This window comes from Hipposideros armiger, unplaced genomic scaffold (genome assembly GCF_001890085.2).
Source record: "Hipposideros armiger isolate ML-2016 unplaced genomic scaffold, ASM189008v1 scaffold_229, whole genome shotgun sequence".
In the NCBI taxonomy this organism is placed as follows: domain Eukaryota; kingdom Metazoa; phylum Chordata; class Mammalia; order Chiroptera; family Hipposideridae; genus Hipposideros; species Hipposideros armiger.
Genome location: NW_017731579.1, coordinates 1,366,149 through 1,379,864, shown reverse-complemented (window position 1 = coordinate 1,379,864; position 13,716 = coordinate 1,366,149). Strand labels below are relative to the sequence as shown.

The 13,716-nt window shown below is 35.5% G+C and overlaps 1 long non-coding RNA gene across 1 annotated transcript; it reads left to right on the top strand.

The window, feature by feature from the left end:
* The first annotated feature begins 1,055 nt into the window (after positions 1-1,055).
* On the top strand, positions 1,056-13,324 carry LOC109389322 (uncharacterized). The gene is made up of 2 exons (XR_002125379.1): positions 1,056-1,350; positions 11,172-13,324. It is a non-coding gene; the product is annotated as an uncharacterized LOC109389322 (long non-coding RNA).
* The last annotated feature ends 392 nt before the right edge of the window (positions 13,325-13,716 follow it).

Genomic DNA, 13,716 nt, shown 5'->3' with positions numbered 1-13,716 from the left:
GTCTGTCTGTTCTTAGTTTTGAAAGACTCAAGTTGTTTTCAAAATTGTGAAATAGCTTTTTATATTAAGACATGATTAATTATTTTTTCTGCTATTAGTTTTAACTATCCTGAGATCTCAAACTTACATAGGAAGTGTTTTACTTTACTTTTGATTCATATTACCAAAACCCTCTTTTACCTGATTCTAAATTACTTGCCATTCCTCCATATTATATTATTATTATTATATTATTACTATTGTTATTCACATGTTATGCTCTCAAATATTAAAGTATTCAAATATGTGAACTTGAAATAATACATGTTTTATATTTATGAAATACTTTTTCAAAGAGAAATTATAAAGAAAACGTTTGAAAGTCTATAGTTATAAAATATCATAAATTACAACTGAAAACAATGGCATAGATCCCATTCAGATTGTTCATAAGGATTACACAATTGATGAGTAGCGATCCCAAAGCCGGCTTGAGAACAGAATGCCCATGGATGGCTAACCCATTCATTGGTTAAATGACTTGGCCCCATTTATCAGCATTAGGGTGTTCATGCTTTACCAAATTACAAATAACTATAGACTATGGACTGTATTACTAAATTACTATATTACTATAGCCATTCAGGCAAGCCTATAAATGGTTAAAGATTGTTAAGTATTAAATCTTTGAATTCAAATTGAATATTACTACAGAATCTTGTTTCTACAATTCTTTTACCCTTTTATGTTAAAATGATTGTCTGTTGGTTTTTATGTACTTCCTTCCTTGATTCTAATGAACTTTTTTCTCAAGTTGGTGCAGAATGCTTCCCAGAATATTCATGAGAAACGCTTATTGCCCTTGTGTCCATTTCCTGTAAAAGCTGTTTATTTTAGGTCCCATTTATGGGTATCTGTTTTTCTGAAATAAAAATGTTCTAAGAGTTTATAATCTTCTAGGAGAAATACAAAACCGTCCCCATTGGGCGCTTGTATAGAGGTAAAGGAAGTGGTTGCCTTGCTGCCCCTTTATGCTTGTTGAAATGTTCCCTTTCTCCCAGGTTGGCTTCCCGTAATAATCTGTTGTACAGTGGAGTACCTGAACATGTGTTTGTTCCTTAGGCAAACGTGTAAAACTCTTCAAGTTTGAATGGAGAAGTAGAAAGAGAAGGTTTCTGCCGTGCCTGCTGACAATTTTTGTTTTTCCACACTCAAAAAAAAAAATTCTGGCTCCACGTTGGAGCACTAGTGTGGCAAATCCTCGTGTTGGTCGGGTTCTAAGGAAGGGCCAGAAGTTTCACTGAGGAATAAAGATTCAAAACCACTCCAGAAATGAGCTCTTGTCTGGGTTTATTTCTCACAGAGCAGAAGGTGTGTACATCATGTTACAGAATTAACTGTCACCTACTCTTACTTATAGTTACCATGAGCTTTCCAGGTGCCCCTGATTTTGGAGGAAAAGATGAACTCGGTACAGCTTTACGGATTAGAGGCAAAGAGCTGCCAGTGTGGTCAGTAAAGAAAGGCATTGAGTTATCTTTTATTAAAAAGAAGAGGGGGCATCATTAATTGAACTGATATGAGACCCACAAATTAAACAAATTGGCCACAAATAGCCAATATATCATTGGTAAACCTAATACTGTCACCTACAGTAGCCCCCCAGTTGACATATTGTTTCCCAAAAAATAGAAAATGGGTAATACAAAACCCTGATGTATTAGAGGACCTCTGTCATTGTTCAACCTGCCTATTAATTTGGAAATTAGCATGAAAAATACTGAGCCATCAGGCTTTCACTGAATTTCCATAAACCAAATGAAGACGGTGTCCTTACCTAATGGTCCGTTCTTTATATATTTAAAATGCCCCATAACTGAACCAGCTATATCATACCAGCATCTAAGCAATTAGAATTAGTTAATGATTCATATTTTTATCAACTTTAGGAATTTGAGATTACTGAATTTTGACTATTAAAAAAAACCAGAACACTCAGGGATGAAAATATCTGGGAAATAGGAAAAAAACCAAAAGCCCCCAACATATTAAACATCACTGATTATACTTCCCTGTCCTTCAGAAATGGATTCTGGTTTTGCAACTAACAGAAAGGGATTTTTTTCAAAGACCTACCACATATGGAATACTCATCTCTAAACTTCGTTTCTTGAAAAAAAGGTAGAGATGGAGAGGAGAGAGAATGAGGTTTCAGCCATGGTACTAGCTTTGTCTTCCGCAAGTTATACCAAATTTTTTCATAGTGATGGCAACATATTCTTTATTTAGACAGGTACCTCAAGGAAACATTGTTACTAAGAACCATTTTTATTTGTAATTCAAATCAATCAGGAGACTACGAGAAAATGTTGCTCTCTTTGTAATAATCTCTAGGCTACTAAAATGAATTTCTTCCAAGTTTTAGCCTTTCTCCCCAAACCCCACTTATCTTAAATTCACTTTTAAGCACAATTTTTACTGCTTATTTTTGCTAACACTCATATGTACTGAGGTTGAAATTCTTGAGGAGTGTGATACTTGAGCAGTTTTAAACTTTTAAATTAAGGCTTAATGATTGAAAGTGGATAAAAACTATCAATTCAATTTTCACCTTTACAAATGAGAGTCTTAAAAAAAATTAGCCTAATATCAAATTTAGCAGGTAAAATACCTTTCAATTGAATTCAAAATCTCAACTGTCTCTAAAAATGTATGAATTATACTGGTATATGGAGTAGTAGCATTAAAAATCAATTCAGATTTCCTCAAAGCATTCAAAATAATTATTTTCCCATTTTAAAGAATTTTTGTTATTTATGAGGGAAACATAACTGAATGCCATTATAACTGTTGTCTTTCAAAATTATCTTAAAATGTGAGGGTCATTTTCACCTGAACAAACAGAAGTTTATGGTTTGAGGCCAGGGAAGGAACAGAAGGGAAGTTTTACTTTTCCTTAATGTCCCAAAGGGATTGATTAGCCACCAAAACTGAAATCCGGGAATGTTTTGTTAATAGTGCATGTCATCCCAAGAGAAGCAGTTGATCTGTTTGAGGGGATGAACGTGCATAAACGGAATGCAAACAGTCATCTGTTTTCATGAGTCACGTGGAAGGGTTCATGGGAGGTGCACTGTACAGTTTCCCAAGTTCCAAGCAACGGGAACTTTGGTGCAGCGGGCCCATCTGTTCAAAAGATTCACTTCCTGTCAAGATCATTTGCACAGCACAGAAAGCTGAAAGCCATGGACAGATATATTTTTGGTAAAAGCTCACTAGTTCTGCATCCTAATATCATCAATAGGCTTGTCAGAAAAATGAAGTCTACATAGCGGTTATACCTCTGATGAATTTAGGTAATCAGGACCAAGTTTTATTCCATTTGGAATTAGTGCTACTTAAGAAAAGTCACAGTAGTTTGGGGATAGAAGGGCATTAAAAGTTCACTGAGTCCAACCCACTGCTTGGCAGAGAGGAACCCTGGAGGTTCAAAGAGTTTTAAGTGACTTGTCCAAAGTTCTAAAACCACTAGCAGGTAGTCACATTGGTATAAAGCTCATTGGAATAAGGCCTCCTCTGTCTCCTTCCTCAGTCATGTCTGATGCTCTGGTTCTTTCCAGAAGTCTAAGAAAATTACAAGCGACTTTCTGCTTCCACATTGTCACCCACACTGAGTCACACCTAAATATCAGTTAGCTTCAGAATTGCTCTCTGTTGTTTGAAATGAGTATCTAATCACCCAAGGTTGTTAAATTTTTCAAGAATTTATAGAACAGATAACAAGTCATTTAGTGGAAATGCTGAATGTAGCTGAAGTATTAAACCGATGACCTTTGATGTCCCAAACATTAAAATAAATGTTCAGGCCAATCCAGCACTAGCCATTCTTAGGAAAGAAAATTAAACTGGCATGAAAATGCAACAGTTTTCAGGGCTATAGCCGTGAAAAAACTACAGGCTTATTTTTTTGTATAGGCGGGTATATTTCTGAAGGCAATTCATATGTCATTGACTTACGGTACCTCATTCAAACCTAAACAGTGTCTGGTCAGCTTGCTCTTGAATGATTATCCACGCTGACAGATGTCTTTCGTTTTGTAATACCTCACTGGTCAAGGTGCTTTAAGATAGGACAAGTACATTTGGGTACAGTTACGACCAGCTCAATGGCAGCTTTTCTCTAGCTTAAATGAAGAAACCTGCTACTGCAGCGTAATGATGTTTTAATTGCACATTTAGGATACAAAAAGTGAAGTAAGAGCTTAATTCATGTACTCGTAAGAGCTACATTAAAAAATACATTTGCAGTGAAGCAGCAGTTATTTTCCAAGCAAGGAAAAGTGCATTCAAATCAGCATTTAGGATTATGAAGATAGTCTGTTCCTCTTGTTACCTTTATCGAATAAGTTAAATTTATTGGAATGTTAATTTGAAATAGTGCCAATTGGTGATGGTATTAAACAGCTGTATTATAAAGATTGGACATGTACTGCATTTAAACCTGCCACCTCCTCTCAGAAATATTGCCCCATATTTCTTGCCTTTCCATTGTTTAAATAAAGAATGATCATCATGAGTCCAAAAGTAAATTTTCTCTAATAAACATGACTATCCTAGTTAAAATTTAACGTTTTAAAAGATGAAATTGACGTGTAATGTTATAATGCATTACCTTCTATTATTGTGTGTATGTGACTAATTTTGTATTCAAAAGAATATAGTTCCTCATAACAAGATTTGAATGACCACATTGAACAAGAGAATCTATTATTTTGTGAACTAAGCTAATATGATATAAAGTTCACATTGATGCTGTGGAGATTTGGCAGTGATTCCACACCTTTACATAGACTGTCCTACTGAGGTTCAAAATAAACCTGGTGTATAGGACAGAACTCAATCTGCACTACTGAGGCTCTAAAAAAACTGAGGTATAGAACTCAAAGTAAAACCACCAATAATGAACGAGGAAATTTACAAATCTGCATTTTGTTTGGCATAATTATAATACCAGATTTACTTTTTAAGCCTCGATAGCTCAAGTGCAGTGTTAATTTCCTAATTATGTCTTGTGTGCAAAGCCTGATGGCAGCTACTCCACTATAATGACGAAGAATTAAAAAGAATGGAATTATGTGCCTGTGAAGACCAGTAACGTATGCTCATAAATAACTAGGGGCAAAAACTAGGAATTCATTGCATTCTGATTCCTAGAAATGTAGACATGTCTGAATAATAGTTACCACTAGCACAGTGCTTATTGTGCCTGGAAGTATTCTAAACATTTGACCTGTTTATTAACGTCCTTACTCCTCAGCTCACACAACGCTATGTTGTAGATATTAATATTATACCTGTTTTACGCAAGGTCATGCACTGAGTTATCAGCAGAACTGAGCATTGAACCTAGCTAGGCAGCCTGGCTTCAAGGTATATCCTCTTTTTAAACCACTGTTCACCTTGTCTGAAAAGACAATCGCTCCCCAAAAGTCAGCCAAAAGCATGGTGCTTCCTTCTTGATATATGACTTTTTATGACTAACAAGAATATGAAAAGAAATAATTGCAAGATTAGTTACTATAAGACACAGATAATTAACTTTAATCGAGGAAGTCATTATTTGTAGTGAAATAGGACGTAACGCCCCCTCCAATATGTATCCTATGTAACACCTTTCTTGTCTTGTTTGGGAATTACTAAGGCCACCACCTGTTAGTATTTAAAAAGTGTTTAGCTGGACAGACACTGTGCAGAGACTGTCTGACTTAATCACAGTAAAAACCATATGGGGGCCGGTAATAAGCCACATGGGGAGACTAAGGCTCGGGGAGTTTAACTTATCCGACCCCACAGAGTTAGCAAGTGCTAAGGCTAAGCTCTGAATGCAGGCGGCGTGCCTACAGAGCCTATTATTTGTCATTATGCTTCTCACCATGATATGCTGTCTCCCATGGATAACCTAGTCAGCATGACTTGAACAGGGAAAAAAATCCAGACTCCATAAATACAATGATTTTAAGAGCTTTATAAAAGCATCTTGTGCACCTGGGGACAGAATAGATTCTCACATTTCCTCCCTTTTGAGCTTCTCTAGTTTATCTTAAGTTGCGGAGAGGCACAGATGTTTCACAATGCTCAAAATACAAAATAAGAGGTGTGTAAAATAGTCGACTTCACATGATTTCAAATTTAACTCATTATTTATGCCATTTACCTGGTTTTAGTTTCTCATTTTAAATTGATGAACAGACTTAAAAATATGATTTTAGTATACATTTTTGAGAAACCTAATCAGGGCCCTAGCATAGATTTGTTGGACTGGGCGAAATAAATGGAAGCTCTTGTCTTAAAGAATTAGTGCTTTTTGTTTAATGTTAACAGATTAGCTTCTTCATCCTGGTGAGTCGCTACCAAAATAGCTTTAGTGCTTATGACTAGAAAAGCCATTATTATTATTATTGTTATTATTATTATTATTACTATTGCATTTTGCATGTTTTCAGCAGCCGAGTAGTTTCACTTATCGAATTGGTTGGTGTGTAGCACACACAAATAAGATTTACATAAACAAGAACAGCTATGTAAAATATTATACTGCCTTTGGAAAGGCAAATTTACTGAGATAGCAATTACAGCACATGAAGCTCCGGGCATAACCATAATGATTGTAGGACCATTTCTCTCCTTCATGCAGTATTTCATGTCTATTGCCCTAGAACCACAAGGCAGTGCATTCCTGAAAGCAAATGCTATTTGCTATCCTGTAAAACCGGCTTTATTACAACCTCCTGCTTTTAGTTACTGAAAAGTTGCTGAAAATCCTTAGAAAGTAAGACTTCCTATTTGATTTCTTCCAAAAGATATGGCTGGAGTGAAAGAGAGGAATATTTAAGTTCTAAAAATAAGGCAATGCTTAATTTGGTGTATTAAAAAATTACTTTAAAAGCAGGGAACAAATTTTAAATGTTGGATTGTGTTAATACTGCTTAAGCAACTCTTGAATATCAGAAAGTTCCTGTTCATAGTCTACAAAGGATAAAATGACATTTGCTTTCCCCTACTAGCGTGCTATAATTTAAACTTGATTCACTTGATTTAATGAGCATAGAATTCATAAAAGGGTTGAGTTTTTTTGTATTAAATTTTAGACAATCATTTCATTTAAAGTTGTTATTTGGATATTATATTACATAGTTGGTGATGAAAAGTGGTGATAATGTACCTATATGTAGAATCATCCATACATGTTTAAATCTTTGTTTTGCCATTTCATTTGGAACAAATTTGGAGGTTGTCAGGGAGGGTGCTGATACCTGTTCACATTTATACTGCACTGAAAAGGGCACATTATTACCCAAATTTTGTTTGAATTCCCTAACTTTTCAATTAGCGTGATCTTGTCATTCTATGTTCAGTGGCTCTCTTGGTAATGATTTATGCATTTTGGAAAAACCCCAAATTTAAAACTTGTGTTTTTATAGTACTTGAGAGTTGTCAAAGCTAGATGTTTTCTACTGTCTGTGTCTATGAGTTTTTGTTTCTTCATTTGTTTGTAAAAGGGATCAAATATATGGTGATGGAAACAGAACTGACACTGAATGGTGAACACACAATGTGATATGTAGATAATGTATTACAGAATTGTACACCTAAAATCTATGTAACTTTGCTAACAACTGTTACCCCAATAAACTTAAAACAACAACAACAAAACAGTTGGATGTTTTCACAAATATTATAATATTTCATCCTCATAGCAACTCCATGAGGTTTACAGGGTTATCCCCTTTTTATCCTCTCATACATATGGAAAAACAGTGGGTCCCAAAGGCCATATGACACATCCCGTGTGACTAGTTATTACCGCCACACTAACCTAAATCCAGAACTCTATGTGCTGAATCACAATGGTTTTCTGATCAAAGACAAATAATTTGAAAAAAATCATATCTAAAACAATTGTCCACTTTCATCTGATATTAAAATAACTTATGCCCTACTCTTCATCTCATAAAATGTGCTAGAATGTTGTGTAAAATTGGAATGTAAAAAGATTGTCTTAATTATATTTTAATCCATGCTTATTTAAACAATTACTTCTTTTAGTCAGGTTTAAATTTTGGTTTTTTAGCAATTATTTTAGTTGATAGAAACTTAATGTAATAAGAATGTACACATAAGATATTCTTGATATGGACTGTATAATTATATTGATATGTGTTTATATGTTTATATGTACACTTATGTTTTCTCTACCAATATGGAGAAAAAACAATTGTTCTAGGTTAGGTATGTAAGCCTTTGGTATTGTACTGTCAATTTGGATAACTATTTTTATATATTATTTACAAACAAAGCTTTTATATATAAATAGTTGAGAGAATCACTCCTTAGATTTATATAAAGCAACAGGATGAAACACTTGGCTTAGCTTGGAATGAAGATATAAGGCTGCATCTGTCATACCCACCAACAGATTAATTAGACACTGGGCTTCAAATGACGCCAGAGGACGTGCCACTCACTTTCATGGAGTCGCTGTACCATGTCCTTCCAATTCTGCTATGTCCTTCCAGTTGCCTGTGCTGCACCCTTGCTGAGTCTAAACTGTTTGTTCTCTCTCAATATCTTTCCCTGTCTCTCTGTATCACTTCCTTTCTTTTCGTGTCATTTCAAGCACTGGCTTTGGAAATATTGTCCTATACTATGCTTCATAATTTAAAGTTCCCTACTAAGAAGGGAACTTTCAGAAGTCAGGTGGATCTTCCTCAGCCAATGGAAATCAAAGATTTGTTAAATCAATGTTTATCAAGAAAGATTTTAATAAAGTGTATTTTTCACAGTGATCAGTTATCACCTAGCAACATGTAACATATGTCTATAGAAATAGTCCTATTTCCTACCCATGTTGTTCTTACACTGACACTCAAACTAGAAGACACTCCCAGAACTTGTGTAAAATGACCACTGAATGGCAAATCAATGATAAGAGTGCTGCCCTACCTAAGATATGCCCTACTTCTAGAATCTCTAGGGGTCACAAAGCCCTTTATATACGTATTTGTAACCTTCCATCTTCAGTTCAGTTCCTCCCAGAATTCCTCTGTGCATGGGAGTAAGAAGTTTTAAATATGAAGGCAAGCTCCTTTCTTGGGGGTGATAGATGACCAGTTAGCTACAAATAAGATGGCTGCTTCCATGCAGAAAATACATTTTTACCCCTTTCTTTGCTAGTATAATTTGAGAGGAGCTGTTGTAGAGCACAATCTAGAGCTAGCTTTCATTTGGTGTTTAATGTTTCTTTTTGGGTGGGGAGGGGGTGGGGCTTGGGGAGCGGGGTGTCCCTGGACATTTTGCTAAGCTGACTCAAGCCAAATATTCATCCCAGCTACCCTCAGTTCGCAGCAAGGCTACCCCCACATGCCTCCAGGTTCAGCATAGGCAGAAGCCAATCACATACAGCTTTGAGGCACCTACCAGGTAGCTGCAGGCCTGTAACAGACAAGGCTGAAATTGCCCTGCATGGGAGTCCTGCCTGAGAGACTCCAGAAACTGCACATCCACAGAACAGCTTCGGACCACATCAGAGCACTACCTGGTTGGACCCACAAGCAGAATTCCCAAAGGAGGTTCTCAACAGGCACAAGAGCCCACAAGGGCGAAACCTCCTCTGGGTAGGGGTCAGCCCTCACACAGCAGCTGGTACATGTGGGCATAGCCAGTCCTCATAGCTAGTCAGCCTGGGAGTCAATCCCACCCACTGGCACACCAAAAGCAATCAAGGTTCAAATGCAACATGAGAACAAACACAACACAAGGCACATCTCTGGAACACATGCACAGGAGATTAGGGAGACTGTGCCATTGGACCACACAGGACACCTACTACATAAGGCCACCCAGCAAAGACTGAGAGACATAGGAGAGCCACCTAATACATAGACGCAAACACAGAGCAGCAGCCAGAATGAGGAAACAAAGAAACATGTCCCAAATAAAAGAACAGGACAAAATCTCCAGAAATGGAACTAAATGAAACAGAGGTAACCAACCTAACAGAGACAGAATTTAAAACACTGATTATAAGAATGCTTAAGGAACTTGGTGAGAATTTCAACAAAGAGATAGTAAGCATAAAGACATAGAAACAACGAACAAGCAGCAGTCAGAAATAAAGAATACAATAACTGAAATGAAGGATACACTAGAAGGAATCACCAGTCGATTGTATGCTTGTCTTTTTCATAGTTGATCAAAAACAACAAAACCAAGCAAAAGAAAAACAGCCTTTTTGTTAGTGTCTCATGAAAGGACAACTCTGTCCTTTAACAGAAAACCAAAGTATCCACTAATTTTTAAGTATTCACTTTTTGTTATAACCATCGCTGGAAAATAACTGTCAGGCAACTCTAAACACCCTGATATTGAAGTATAACTAGAAATTATCTGACACAGCAGCAATGTCTCTGTCTTTCTCTGTATCTATCATCCAGTTGCATGCTTATAGAGAGATACACATATGTATCAGGTATTGTGTCTGTGCATTATTCTTTTTTCCTATACACATTCTTTGGACTTGGACTTCTGGACATTTTTGGGCACCTTTAAAACTTATTAAAATGATGTAGTATTCCATCAATGTTTTCCTCCCCAGGTATTTTTTGTCCCCATGAATGGTTAATTTTTCTGAAATAAAATTGAGTCAAATAAGTCCTCAAGTTTTAAAGTATTTCAAGAATGGATTTTATGGTGCTAGTTCCTAAGGGCTTTCCTGAAGCTGTGTTCTAACTGTATTCCTGTGAACGAAGGTCTTTATTTACTGAGGACGGCATGACGTGCTTATGATCTCTAGATTACCACCAAGCCTGTGCAAGTACAGGGATTCCAGGATCAGTCTTTGCATCTGAGAGAGGTAGCATCACCAGTTAAGATCTTCTTGGTCACAGTTGATGTCATTTAGATAACTGTGTAAGTGGCGCTAAAAATATTGTGCAATGATAAAGAGAAGAATGTTGGTGTGTTTTTATAAGCTGGGAACACCTGAACATGGTAGTCTTTTAAAATTCAATTGATTTAGTACAGCAAACTCTAGTATTTTGAGTTACCTATTAATTTCCAATATTAAATTGTGTTTGGAGTTTTAAGATTATAGCTAGGTTATGAAATGATATTATTTTCTTCTTCCTTTGTAGGTAACCCATTAACTAAGAATAAATCAAGAGATCCTCAAGGCTGATGACGTTGAACATATGCATAGAAACTTAACTCCTGAGGTGATCTTGAAGGAAAATTTTTATACCTCTCAGGAGAGGTACTCCAAAGTCTTACTTCCAAAGGATTTCATGGGTCATAATCAGCTTCTCCTTGAAATCAAGACTTTTAAAAAATCAGACATGAACTTCTAGGTCATGAAGATTTCAAGAGACTTGAACTGTGCTCAACTTGTAAAACTGCACTTGCTGAAAGAATTTGACGTTGCTATCTGAAGGCTTGGTGTTTCCAGGGGATGTCAAAGACACTCGCCTTTTGGGCTCTTGGCTCCAAATGAGACTGCTTTTCTTGTTTCTGAAAGTCTCCCAAGTGCACTGGCCTTCTATCATGGACGTGTTCCTGGGTCCAGTCCTGTGTTCAGTGGCTAGTGGGACTGTATATGGCTTTAGTGACGTTTCCTTTGCAAACTTCTCCTCTGGCATGGTGTGGACTGAGACAGTTTTATTTGTATCCTAGTCTTGGAGTTCTGAAAGCCTATACATTTTAACATCTTAAAGTTGCTTTTCTTAAAGGAATGGAAAAATATATCCATTGATAGTAATTATTGTTGGCAAGTAATAGTTACCTGAATACATCAATCGCATAAGAATATATAGACTAGCTGACATGTTTCCCCAAGGCTAACAAACTACCGCGGCTCTGTCAGTTCAATAGGTAGTAGTTAGAACTGAATTACCATTTTCATTATATACTATTTTGTACCTCTAGAGCACTCGCCCTGTCCTTTCCTTTTTTTTTTTTTTTTTTTTTAGTGGGCTTTTTCTTTCCTTTTTATGTTTACTTTTTCCCTTCACAGAAATCAGCAATGAGCAGTCAAGTATTTAGGTAGCCTTCAGTTTCAAAAAAATTGCCAGGCATGCATGTGGGTTTCTGATTTCTTAGCTTGAAACTTATTTCCTTATATTTCTTCTAGCATTTTTTTTTTTTAACTGTCCTTTCTGTTTCATTTTAGATTGTCTCTTGCTCGGTCCCAATGACTCTTTGAATGCTGTTTGTTCAGTCTGTTGATAAAATAAATTGTTCATTTTGTTGGGTCTCAAATTTATAAATATTTGCTTATAGTTGTCCCAGTCAAAACAATTTCTTAGGTCAGTTTTTGCCCACACTTTTGTAGTCATTTTAACATTTGTGGTTTTCAGTTCTACAGGATAGTCTTATAAATATTTAAAGGCCTTAAACATGTATGTACCTTTTTTTCTAAGTTATTACAGAATGTATAATTTTATACTACATTTATTTTGTTTCATTTGTGATGTAAAGGGAGAGAAGAATGGGAATTGCAAAGCCATTCTGTAATAATATTGTGTAATCGTACAGTTTGAAGGAAGGTAAAGGGAGAAACTTTTGTGTTTTACTCATCTTAGACTGATAGCAAGATACTTTGGAAATTGTCCTATTAGAAGTTCCTTTATATTAGAGAAGGTATGGATATCTTTCGTATGTTTAAAACTTACTGACATGGCCAATTAGGTATATATTGGTTTCCATGACACACTCTGGAGACCTCAGGTCTATTGGTAACACTTTCAAAGACTAATATATTACCCAGAATCTTTTCTGGGAAGAACTAAAAATGTAACATCTGTTAAAAATTAAATTTGTAAAGTATGCTTTTGACATTGAACTAAAATTATACTGCCCTACAAATCCATGGAATGAAATGACTTCCTCCCTTCATTTTAATTATGCATAAAACTAATTAGATGGCTCCAAGTGAATTTCACAATGGTTCAATACTGTATGAACTCAAAGACTGGAATAACAGTTGTACTGGTGTTTCTGCATCAATTATAATATCATTAATTTCTTTGGAACAAAGTGAAAAGCTATATTATTTTGGAAATTATGAATTTGTCCTAGGTTTATTTGAAATTATAGATCATGCCTCTCATTTTTTAAACTATGTCCTTTAAAACAACACTGAAAATTCTGTATTATATATAAGTGTAATACATGCATATCAATAGAGAAAAATAAATGGAATTTCAAATATACTAACTAGAATATCCCCAGTAGATTAATGTTGTGACTATTCAGAAAAGGTGAATAAAATTGGGATATAAAATAGACTCTATTTCATGAGTTACATTTGGACAATCTGTTTTCTAATGTTTTATTTTAAAAGCACTTCAGTTACTATCCAGGTAAACCGGTGAATTCATGAGGAAGCTGACATAAATTCTTCAATCTACTTTTAATAAAAACCCATGACAAATCTTGTCATTTACACAAGTTTCCAATATTTGATTATTTAAGAGTCACAAGAAGTTATGAAAATAGCACAGAGGATTTCTGTATACCCTTTCTCCATCATCCCCTAGTGATAGCCTATAAATTAATTATATTGTCAAAATTTTGATATTGATACAATACTACTAGTAACTCAAATGCAGACCTTATTCAGATTTCACCAATTTTCATATGCACTTTATGTGTGTGTGTGATCTTATCCCTTTTGAGTAACTT